Consider the following 9,184-nt stretch of genomic DNA (forward strand, 5'->3'; position numbering starts at 1 on the left):
TGGCAGGGGAGGGGTCCCAGCTGTTTGCTGTTTTGACTGATCACCCCACCCATCAATCCCCCAGTGAGGACCCAGTGATGAAGTCCTTGGGGAATATCCGGGGCTTTTCCCTGCTTGCAGAAGGAAGTCTTTGTTCTGGATAGCAGAATCTTGGGGTGGGGGTCTTCCAGCAGCCATCCTGGGGGTTACTGACGTCCACGTGAACTCTCTGCCAGGCTCCAGATCCATCTACTGATTCCCTATCTTACTAGCCCGCTTCACTCTGGCATCTATGTTGTGACCCTGAATGAGAGACCAAGAAAAAGCCAGGGTGTTACTCCTATTATTACAGTGCCTGAGACTAATGCCAGCTGCTGACAATTCCAGATTTCTTAGCACATAAGGAAGACAAGTCCCTATTTGTTTAGGCCCCTGTTGATTGACTTTTCTGTTTCTTGTCATTGAAAAGTATTCCTACGTGGTAAACGTGTTTACGGATGTTTTCATAGGGAAGGAGGCTTAAGGGAGCACTTCAGCCTTTGCAGTTGAACAGAGGAGGTGGGTCACCAAGGCCCGCCAGCTAGGAAAGGAAAGACCTGGAAAGAACCGGTGTACTCCTCCTGCCCTCCCCTCAGCAGTCCCACATTGGCCTCCGCCCCGGGAAGACGAGCACGGTATTACCCGCTCAGTGCAGGGGAAGTCTAAGCCCTGGGCTGAGTGCCAGAGAAGTGAAAAAAGGCAGCATCACCCCGGCGGTCCCTCTGCAGATCTATTCCCTGAGGGCCCCACTGTGTGCTCGGAGGTGAGCTTTCTGTGAGCCATGTCTTGGGCCTTGCTCCTCAGACGCCGGAAGAGCTGCTGCAGAGGCGTGCGTTTGCCTGTTGTTCCCTCAGCCCCCCTCCTCGGGATCCTGGGAGGAATGAGAACCCGTCTCCTGAGGCTTTCCAGACAAACTCTGGGGATGCAGGAAACCTGGAAAATAAAGAGCAGAGCCCAGGGAATAAGCAGAAAGAAACTAGATTCTTCACCATGTTGTAGCATTACCACCTTTGTTAGGAGTCGAAGTAGTTAGTCCTAATTGTTCCTTTGCTCTCTCCTTCAAGGGTTCCTCTGCTCCTGTCCTCCAGACCGCCATCCTCCACTTTCTTCCCACTCTCATCTCTCATTCACTTTTTTTTTTAAGATTAATTTTTATTTATTTCTCTCTCCCCCTCCCCCCAAGTTGTCTGCTCTCTGTGTCCATTTGCTGTGTGTTCTTCTGTGACTGCTTCTATCCTCATCAGAGGCACTGGGAATCTGTGTCTCTTTTTTGTTGCGTCATCTTGCTGCGTCAGCTCTCCGTGTGTGTGGCGCCATTCCTGGGCAGGCTGCACTTTCTTTCGTGCTAGGCAACTCTCCTTACGGGGTGCACTCCTTGCGCATGGGGCTCCCCTACACGGGGACCCCTGCGTGGCAGGGCACTCCTTGTGCACATCAGTACTGCGCATGGGCCAGCTCCACATGGATCAAGGAGGCCCGGGGTTTGAACAGTGGACCTCCCATGTGGTAGATGGACGCCCTAACCACTGCGCCAAGTTCGCTTCCCCCTCATTTACTTTTATGGGTTCCATTTCCTCTGAAACCTGGAGAGTTCCTGGATCTCCTTCTCCAGCCCAGACGTCTCTCTTGAGCGCCAGCCTCACATAGCCATTTCTTGCACATCTCACCTGGGCTCCATAAACTTAACACACCCCAAACAAAAATCTCTCATCTCAAATCTGCCCCTATCCCTGCATTCCCTACCTTCATAGCACATTATCTACTGCATTAGTTTCCTATTGCTGCTATAACTTATTATCACAAATTTAATGGCTTAAAACCAAACAAATGTATTGGCTGCATTAATGGATGTCAGAATCTGAAATGAGTCTCACTGAGCTAAAACCAAGGTATTGGCAGGACTGGTTCCTTCTGGAGGCTCTAGAGGGGAATCAAGATCCTTGCCTTTTTTAGATTCTAGAAGCTCCCCACATTCCTTAGCTCATGGTCCCCTTCCAGCTTCAAAGCCGGCAACCGCATCACCCTGCCCTCTGCTTCTTCATCACATCTCCTCCTCTGACTCTCTTGGTTCATTGTTGCACTTACAAGGACTCTTGAGATTACACTGGGTTCACCCAGATAATCCAGTGTGCAAAGTCCAATGATTAGAATCTGGACATCTTTGGGGTGTGTATGTGAGTGTGTGTATGTGCATAATTTTGCCTACCACACCCACCCAGACTCTTCCCTTTAATAATAATAGCCACCATTTACTGAATACTTTCAGTATTTAGTTTAGGCTCTGGCCTAAGACTTTTTCATAAATTAACTAATTCTGAGATTAGGTTATAAAAGTAAAAGATTGCAGCTTCAGTTTTGCTCTCTCTCTCTCTCTCTCTCTCTCTCTCTCTCTCTCTCTCTCTCTCTCTCTCTCTCTGTCTCTCTCAGAACACTTGCTCTGGGGTACCAAGCTGCCAGGCTGAGAGAAGCCCTATGGAGAGGCCCCTGTGGACAGCATCTGAAGCCTCTGGCTGAAAGCCAGATGAGCACGGTGGCCTGCTCTGCGTGAGCTTGGAAATGGATCCTCCAGCCCCAGGAGAGCCTGAGCTAACCGCAGCCCCAGCAGCCAGTTTGATCTCACATAACCTCATGGGAGACCGGGAGGCAGAGCCACCCTGCTACGCCCCTCCAAGATTCCTGCCCCTCAGAAACTGTGTGCGATAATAAATGCTTGCTGCTCTAAGTAGCGAAGTTTTGGGATTTGTTCAGCTGCAATAGACAACGACAGCTTTTGGTACCTGGAAGTAGCGTGCTGATGACCCAAAAGCTTAAAATGGCTTTGGAACCTGGCAGTGGGCTTTGAAGAGAGTGTCAGGGAAAGCCTAAAGTACTTGGAAAAAACTGTTAATGGGAGCCTCATGAAGCTGGATAAGGCTATGGGAAAGGCCTGGCAGGACAGTGAGGTAAATATCATTGGAAACTAGAAGAAGGGGGATACTTGTTATGTAGCGGCAAAATTTAGCAACACTGTCACTTGCAGAAATGTGGAAATTAGAAGATATACCAAATAGACTGGGTGTTCCTCCTCTGATTTCCAGTCCCAGCGTTGAAGGTGCCAACCAGTTTGTACTTGCTGCTTATTGTAAATTGTGAGAAAGAAGGTATAAGTTAAATAAAGAAATGCTGAGCAAAAAGGAGCCAGAACTTATTAGTTTGGAAAATTCTCTTCAAATACAGGCAATGCTGAGGACGGCATCAGAGTAGCTCAGGCAGGCGGCAGCTCTCCTGCGAAATAGGAGGGAAGGCAAAAAAGTAGTCCGAGGGAGCCGCTTTGGGGACCCCTGCAGGCCGAGAAACTGCCACACGCATGCTCCAGGAGGGACTGGGGTCACAGAGACGGAAAGACCAAAGGGAAAAGCCTGAGCGGACACCCCTGCAGCTGGAGCCGTCCCCCGCGCGATGCCGGCAGCTCGGGTAAGACCTGCAGCCGAGCGCCCACGCGGGGCGGCGAGGGCAGATTCCTCCCCGGAAGGAGGGCGGGTGCGGGAAGGCCGCCTGGGGTTCCTCTTCCGTGAGTGTACCTGCGATAACTCGCTAGCTCGGAAGAAGCAGTGGAAATGGAAGGGCTGATCTCCACGGGAGGGCCTGCCGGGGAGTGCCATTTGCTGCCAGCCGGGCACGGGGGGGATTCCAGGCCGGTCTCTCCCGTTCTCTCCCCGACCGGGCGGGCCCCACTAGCAGCTCCCCGCCACAGTTTCGACTCCTTAAACACGGCGATGTTAAAGTTTTAGAAAAAAATTAAACTAAAAATCAAAGAATAGCTGTGAAATAAAACCTAGGCAATAGAGGGAAGTTGATCAACAGGGCAAAATCGCCAAAGATAAGCAGATGGCTAGGTATCAACAAAAAACAATAGCCAATACTAAGAAACAAGAAGATATGGCCCCAAAGAGCAAGCCAAGCATCTAGATGAGTCTCAGGATTAAGACAACTAATACATGATGTTCAAACAAACCTCCTTAGTCAATTTAAGGAGATGAAGGAAAATATGATCAAAGATAAAGGATATTAAGGTGACACTGTGTGAGCATAAAGAACAATTTGAAAGCTAACAGTGTACTTAATGGTGAAAGACTGAAAGCTTTCTTTCTGAGGTCAGGAACAAGACAAGGATACCCACTCTCTCCATTGTTATTTAATAAAGTTTCAGAAGTTCTAACTAGAGCAATTAGGCTAGAAAAAAAAATAAAAGGCACCCAAATGGGAAAGGAAGAAGTAAAATTTTCATTATTTGCTAATGATATGATCTTACACTTAGAAAATCCCACAAAATCTACAATAAAACTATAGAACTTATAGACAATTTCAGCAAAGTGGTGGGATACAAGATTAATACACAAAAATCAAGTGTTTTTACTAATGAGCAATCTGAGGAGGAAGTCAGAAAAAAATTCCATTTATAATAGCAAGTAAAAGAATCAAATATTCAGGAATATTCATGTTATGGGTTGGATAGAAAACTAAATATCATTAAGATGTCAATTTTACCCAAACTGGTCTACAGATTTAACACAATCCTTATAAAAATTCCAATATCCTTCTTTATAGAATTGGAAAAGCCAATTATCAGATTTATCTGGAAGGGTAAAGGTCCCCAAATAGCCAAAAATATCTTTAAAAAGAAGAACAAAGTTGGAGAACTCTCACTTCCAGACTTTAAAGCATATTATCTAGCTACATTGGTAAAAACAGCATGGTACTGGCATAAAGATAGGCAGATTGACCAATGGAAAAGAATCGAAAGTTCAGAAACATACCTTTACATCTGTGGTTAAGTGATATTTGACAAGGCTTTCAAAACCATTCCGCTGGGTCAGAATAGCTTATTCAACAAATGGTGCTATGAAAATTGAATATCTAGATCTAAACGAAAAAAAGAGGACGCTTATCTCACACCGTATATAGAAGTTAATTTAAAATGGATCAAGGACAAATATAAAGATTAGAACCATAAAACTCTTGGAAGAAAATGTAAGGAAACATCTTCAAGGTCTTGTGGTTGGTGCTGGTGTTTTGGGCCTTATACCCAAAGCACAAGCAACAAAAGAAAAAATAGATCAATGGGACTGCCTCAAAATTAAATTTTTTTTTTTTTTAAGTTCCAGGGTTAAGGATTGAACCTGGGACCTCATATGTGGGAAGCCAATGCTCAACCACTGAACCACACTGGCTTCCCTGAGTTGGTTTTATCTTTTGTTTTGTTTGGTTTTTTTTGTTTTTGTTTTTTCAGGAGGAACCAGAAACCGAACCCAGGACCTCCCATATGGGAGACAGGAGTTCACCTGCTTAAGCCACATCCATTCCCCCAGATTAAATACTTTTTCACCAAAAGACTTTGTCAAGAAAGTAAAATGGCAGCCTACACAATTGGAAAAAATCTTCAGAAACCATATATCTGATAAGGGATTGATTTCCATCTTATATAAAGAGATCCACAACTTAACAACAAAGTGACAAGCAATCCCATTAAAAACTGGGCAAAAGAATTTGAACAGATGTTTTTCTGAAGAAATACAAATGGCCAAAAGACACACAAAAAGATATCCAATATCACTAGCTATTAGGGAAAGGCAGATCAAAACTACAATGAGACATCATCTCATGCCCTACAGAATGGCCATTATTAAAAGAAAAGAAATCTTCAAGTGCTAGAGAGGATGTGGAGAAGTAGAAACATTCCTTCCCTGTTGGTGGGAGTGTAAAATAGTGCAACCTCTGTGGAAGACGACATCGCAGTTCCTTAGGAAACTAAATATAGAATGCTATATGATCCAGCAATCCCACTACTGGGAATATATTCAGAAGAACTGAAAGCAAGGACACAAACATATATTTGCACACCGATGTTTATAGTAGCATTATTCACAATTGCTAAAAGATGGAAACAGCCTAAGTGTCTGTCAACTGACGAATGGATAAACAAGATGTGGTATCATCATACAATGGAATATTATTACGTTGTAAGAAGAAATCAATTGGGATAGTACATGACAACATGGAGGAACCTTGAGGATATTATGTTAAGTGAAATAAGCCAGACACAAAAGAATGAATATTGTATGGTCTCACTGATATGAATGAAATATAGGGCAGTGGACTTGGCCCAGTGGTTAGGGCGGCCGCCTACCACATGGGAGGTCTGCGGTTCAAACCTCAGGCCTCCTTGACCCGTGTGGAGCTGGACCATGCGCAGTGCTGATGTGCGCAAGGAGTGCCCTGCCACACAGGAGTGTCCCCCGCGTAGGGGAACTCCATGCACAAGGAGTGCGCCCCGTAAGGAGAGCCGCCCAGTGCGAAAGAAAGTGCAGCTTGCCCAGGAATGGCGCCACCCACATGGAGAGCTGACACAACAAGATGATGCAACAAAAAGAAACAGATTCCTGTGCCACTGACAACAGAAGCGAACAAAGAAGAAGACACAGCAAACAGACACAGAGAACCAGACAACTGGGACGGGGAGAGAAATAAATAAATAAATAAATCTTTAAAAGAAAAAAGAAATATAATGAGTAGACTCATGGAGTTTGACTATGAAGCATCGATTGGTGGGAGATGGAATGTGGGATGAGAAGGGGAAGAGGATGTTGGATGTATGTAGAATGTTTAATAAGGGCAAATGCAAATGTGTGGTAATGGTTGGACTTGAAGGTAACATAATGAATGTAACAAACACTGCTGTTTTTTGGATGTGATTGTGGCTGAAATGAGTAGTCTCGGAAAACTGATGTCAGTTGGAGGACAGCTAGAGGATAATATTGAAACAATGATTTTGGAAGTACATGAGGATTATGGTTAATAATATAAATACAGGAATGTTAACTACAGCATGTTAAGGATGTGGTAATAATATAATTAAAGTAATTATGGACTATAACAAAAATATTGTAATGTTTTTGTAGCAAAAACAAAGTTAGTACTATATTAATTCTAAAGATAAAACAATAAATATTGGGTTTGGTTTTGTGAGATATGAATATGATTAAGCATTTTTTCTCTTCATTTTTTTTTCATTAATAAGGAGACCTTGACTATGTCATTGAACTAATCTGTGTCCATCTGTGTATCTTTCTGAATACCCAAATACCTGAATACCTGAATTTATGAATTTATGAACAACTGAGTTAGCAGTTGAAATTAGATGAGCTAAAAGTGCCTTTAGGAGTAATGTTTCCATAACTTGTCAAGCTGCCTTTTTCTGTTCTTTTATTTTTGTGAATTTGAAGTTGTTAATTAAAAAAAGATAGTAGATAATGCTAAAATTAAGAAATGACTTCTGAGCAGTGATCAAGTCCTGGGCACTGCCAATGTGATCAAAGATGAAGAGAGGTTATGACTGTAAAATCTTTTGTTAAGATCTCAGAAAGATGGAAGGAGGTACCTCAGTTAGGCCAAAGGCCCTGTGAAGAGATTAAGGGTTTGTCTTACAAATACTCTAAATTGCACAATCAGATAATAGAAAGCTTAAGGGTGCTGTCCCTTAGCCTTCTCAACAGAAGACTAAGGTAGAGTAGGACTTATCTCCAAGAGATTTGTGGTTATGGCTTTTGTCTAAAGGAGTAGACCCCAGTAAATTCACAGAACTACAACATTTTAAAAGTAATATATATGCAGAAACATCCCTAGTTGAACTGAAAGAAATAGAGAAATATAGGATGAAATGAGGCCCTTGGACTTCCCAAATTCTATTAGTAAGAAGCAAGCTGAGAAAACTACTTAGCTGCAAACTTTACCTTTCATGAAAAAGGAAGAAGTCATAACCAAGACCTCAGAGGGAAAAGCCCAGGGCCATGGAGAATTATGGGGAATTATTCCATTTGCCTGACTGGATTTCAGAATTGCTATGGACCATTCCCTCCACACACACACTTTTGAACAGGACTGTAGATAGCCATTATCTTATGCCTTTGTTACCATTATATTGAGTGTGTAGAGGGCAGATAGCTTGTTTCTTTAGTTTAACTGGTCAAGAGGAACTGTTCTTGGTAGTCACATTTAAGGAACTGTACCTGAGGAGCTCAGCTACACTTGGACTTAATTTAGATGAAGAGATTCTGAACTTGGAGCTTATGCTGTAATTGGTGACAATTTTGGGTCCTTGGAAGAGTATATTTTGCATGTAGGAGCCAGAGGATAAACTGTGGCAGGCAGACTCCAAGATGGCTGCCTTCTGGTGGTCACACGCTTGTGAATCCCCCCACCATCCTGCCAGGGCTGGTCTGGGTGACCAAAAGTGATGATGTGCCACTTCTGAGATTAGGTGTTAAAAGACTGTGGCTACTGCCTTAGATATGCTTTCTCTTTTTGGATCACTCTAGGAGAAACAAGCTGCCATGTTGTAAGTAGAGGCTTACATGGTGAGGATGAGAGACCCTGACTCAGAATTACCCAGCTAAGCTGCTCCCCAAATCCTGATCTTCAGAAACCATGTGAGATTATATGTTTCATGTTACTAAATTTTAAGGTAATTTGTTATGCAACAGTAAATATCTATTTCTTGGGGCTGTAGAGGGGTGTAAAGCAATTCTCCTGTTAAAATCTCCATCCTTAGCTGGCCCATGCGCAGTGCTGATGCGCGCAAGGAGTGCCATGCCACACAGGGGTGTCCCCCGCGTAGGGGAACCCCACGCGCAAGGAGTGCACCCATAAGGAGAGCCGCCCAGCGCGAAGGAGGGAGCAGCCTGCCCAGGAATGGCGCCGCCCACACTTCCCCTGCCGCTGACGACAACAGAGCCACAGAAGCGGACAAAGAAACAACGCAGCAAAAAGACACAGAAAACAGACAACCGGGGGAGGGGAGGGGAATTAAATAAATAAATAAATAAATCTTTAAAAATAAATAAATAAAAAAAATAAAATAAAATCTCCATCCTTAAACAGCTGTGTTGACTAGGGGCACTTTGACAGCTGTTTCCTCTGCCTGAGATGCCTGGTTTCCAGATAGCCAACTCTTTCTTATCATTCAGCTCTCCTCAGAAAAGCCCTTGACTCCCCAGCCCAAAGTACTGCCTCTGTCACTCACTATCATGCCTTCTTATAATAATTCTTGCAAAGTATTTACTTCTCTGATATTTCTATTTGTGTTTTTTTTTCCCCCCCTACTGTCTGTTTCCCCTGACTGAATGGAAAC

At 43.8% G+C, this 9,184-nt stretch overlaps 1 long non-coding RNA gene across 1 annotated transcript; it reads left to right on the plus strand.

Moving 5' to 3' along the window:
* The first annotated feature begins 3,367 nt into the window (after nucleotides 1-3,367).
* LOC111764278 (uncharacterized) lies at nucleotides 3,368-8,970 on the plus strand. Its single transcript, XR_002796931.3, has 3 exons — nucleotides 3,368-3,471; nucleotides 8,373-8,483; nucleotides 8,606-8,970. It is a non-coding gene; the product is annotated as an uncharacterized lncRNA (long non-coding RNA).
* Nucleotides 8,971-9,184: the final 214 nt, after the last annotated feature.

This window comes from Dasypus novemcinctus, chromosome 13 (assembly GCF_030445035.2).
Source record: "Dasypus novemcinctus isolate mDasNov1 chromosome 13, mDasNov1.1.hap2, whole genome shotgun sequence".
NCBI classification, from domain to species: Eukaryota; Metazoa; Chordata; class Mammalia; order Cingulata; family Dasypodidae; genus Dasypus; species Dasypus novemcinctus.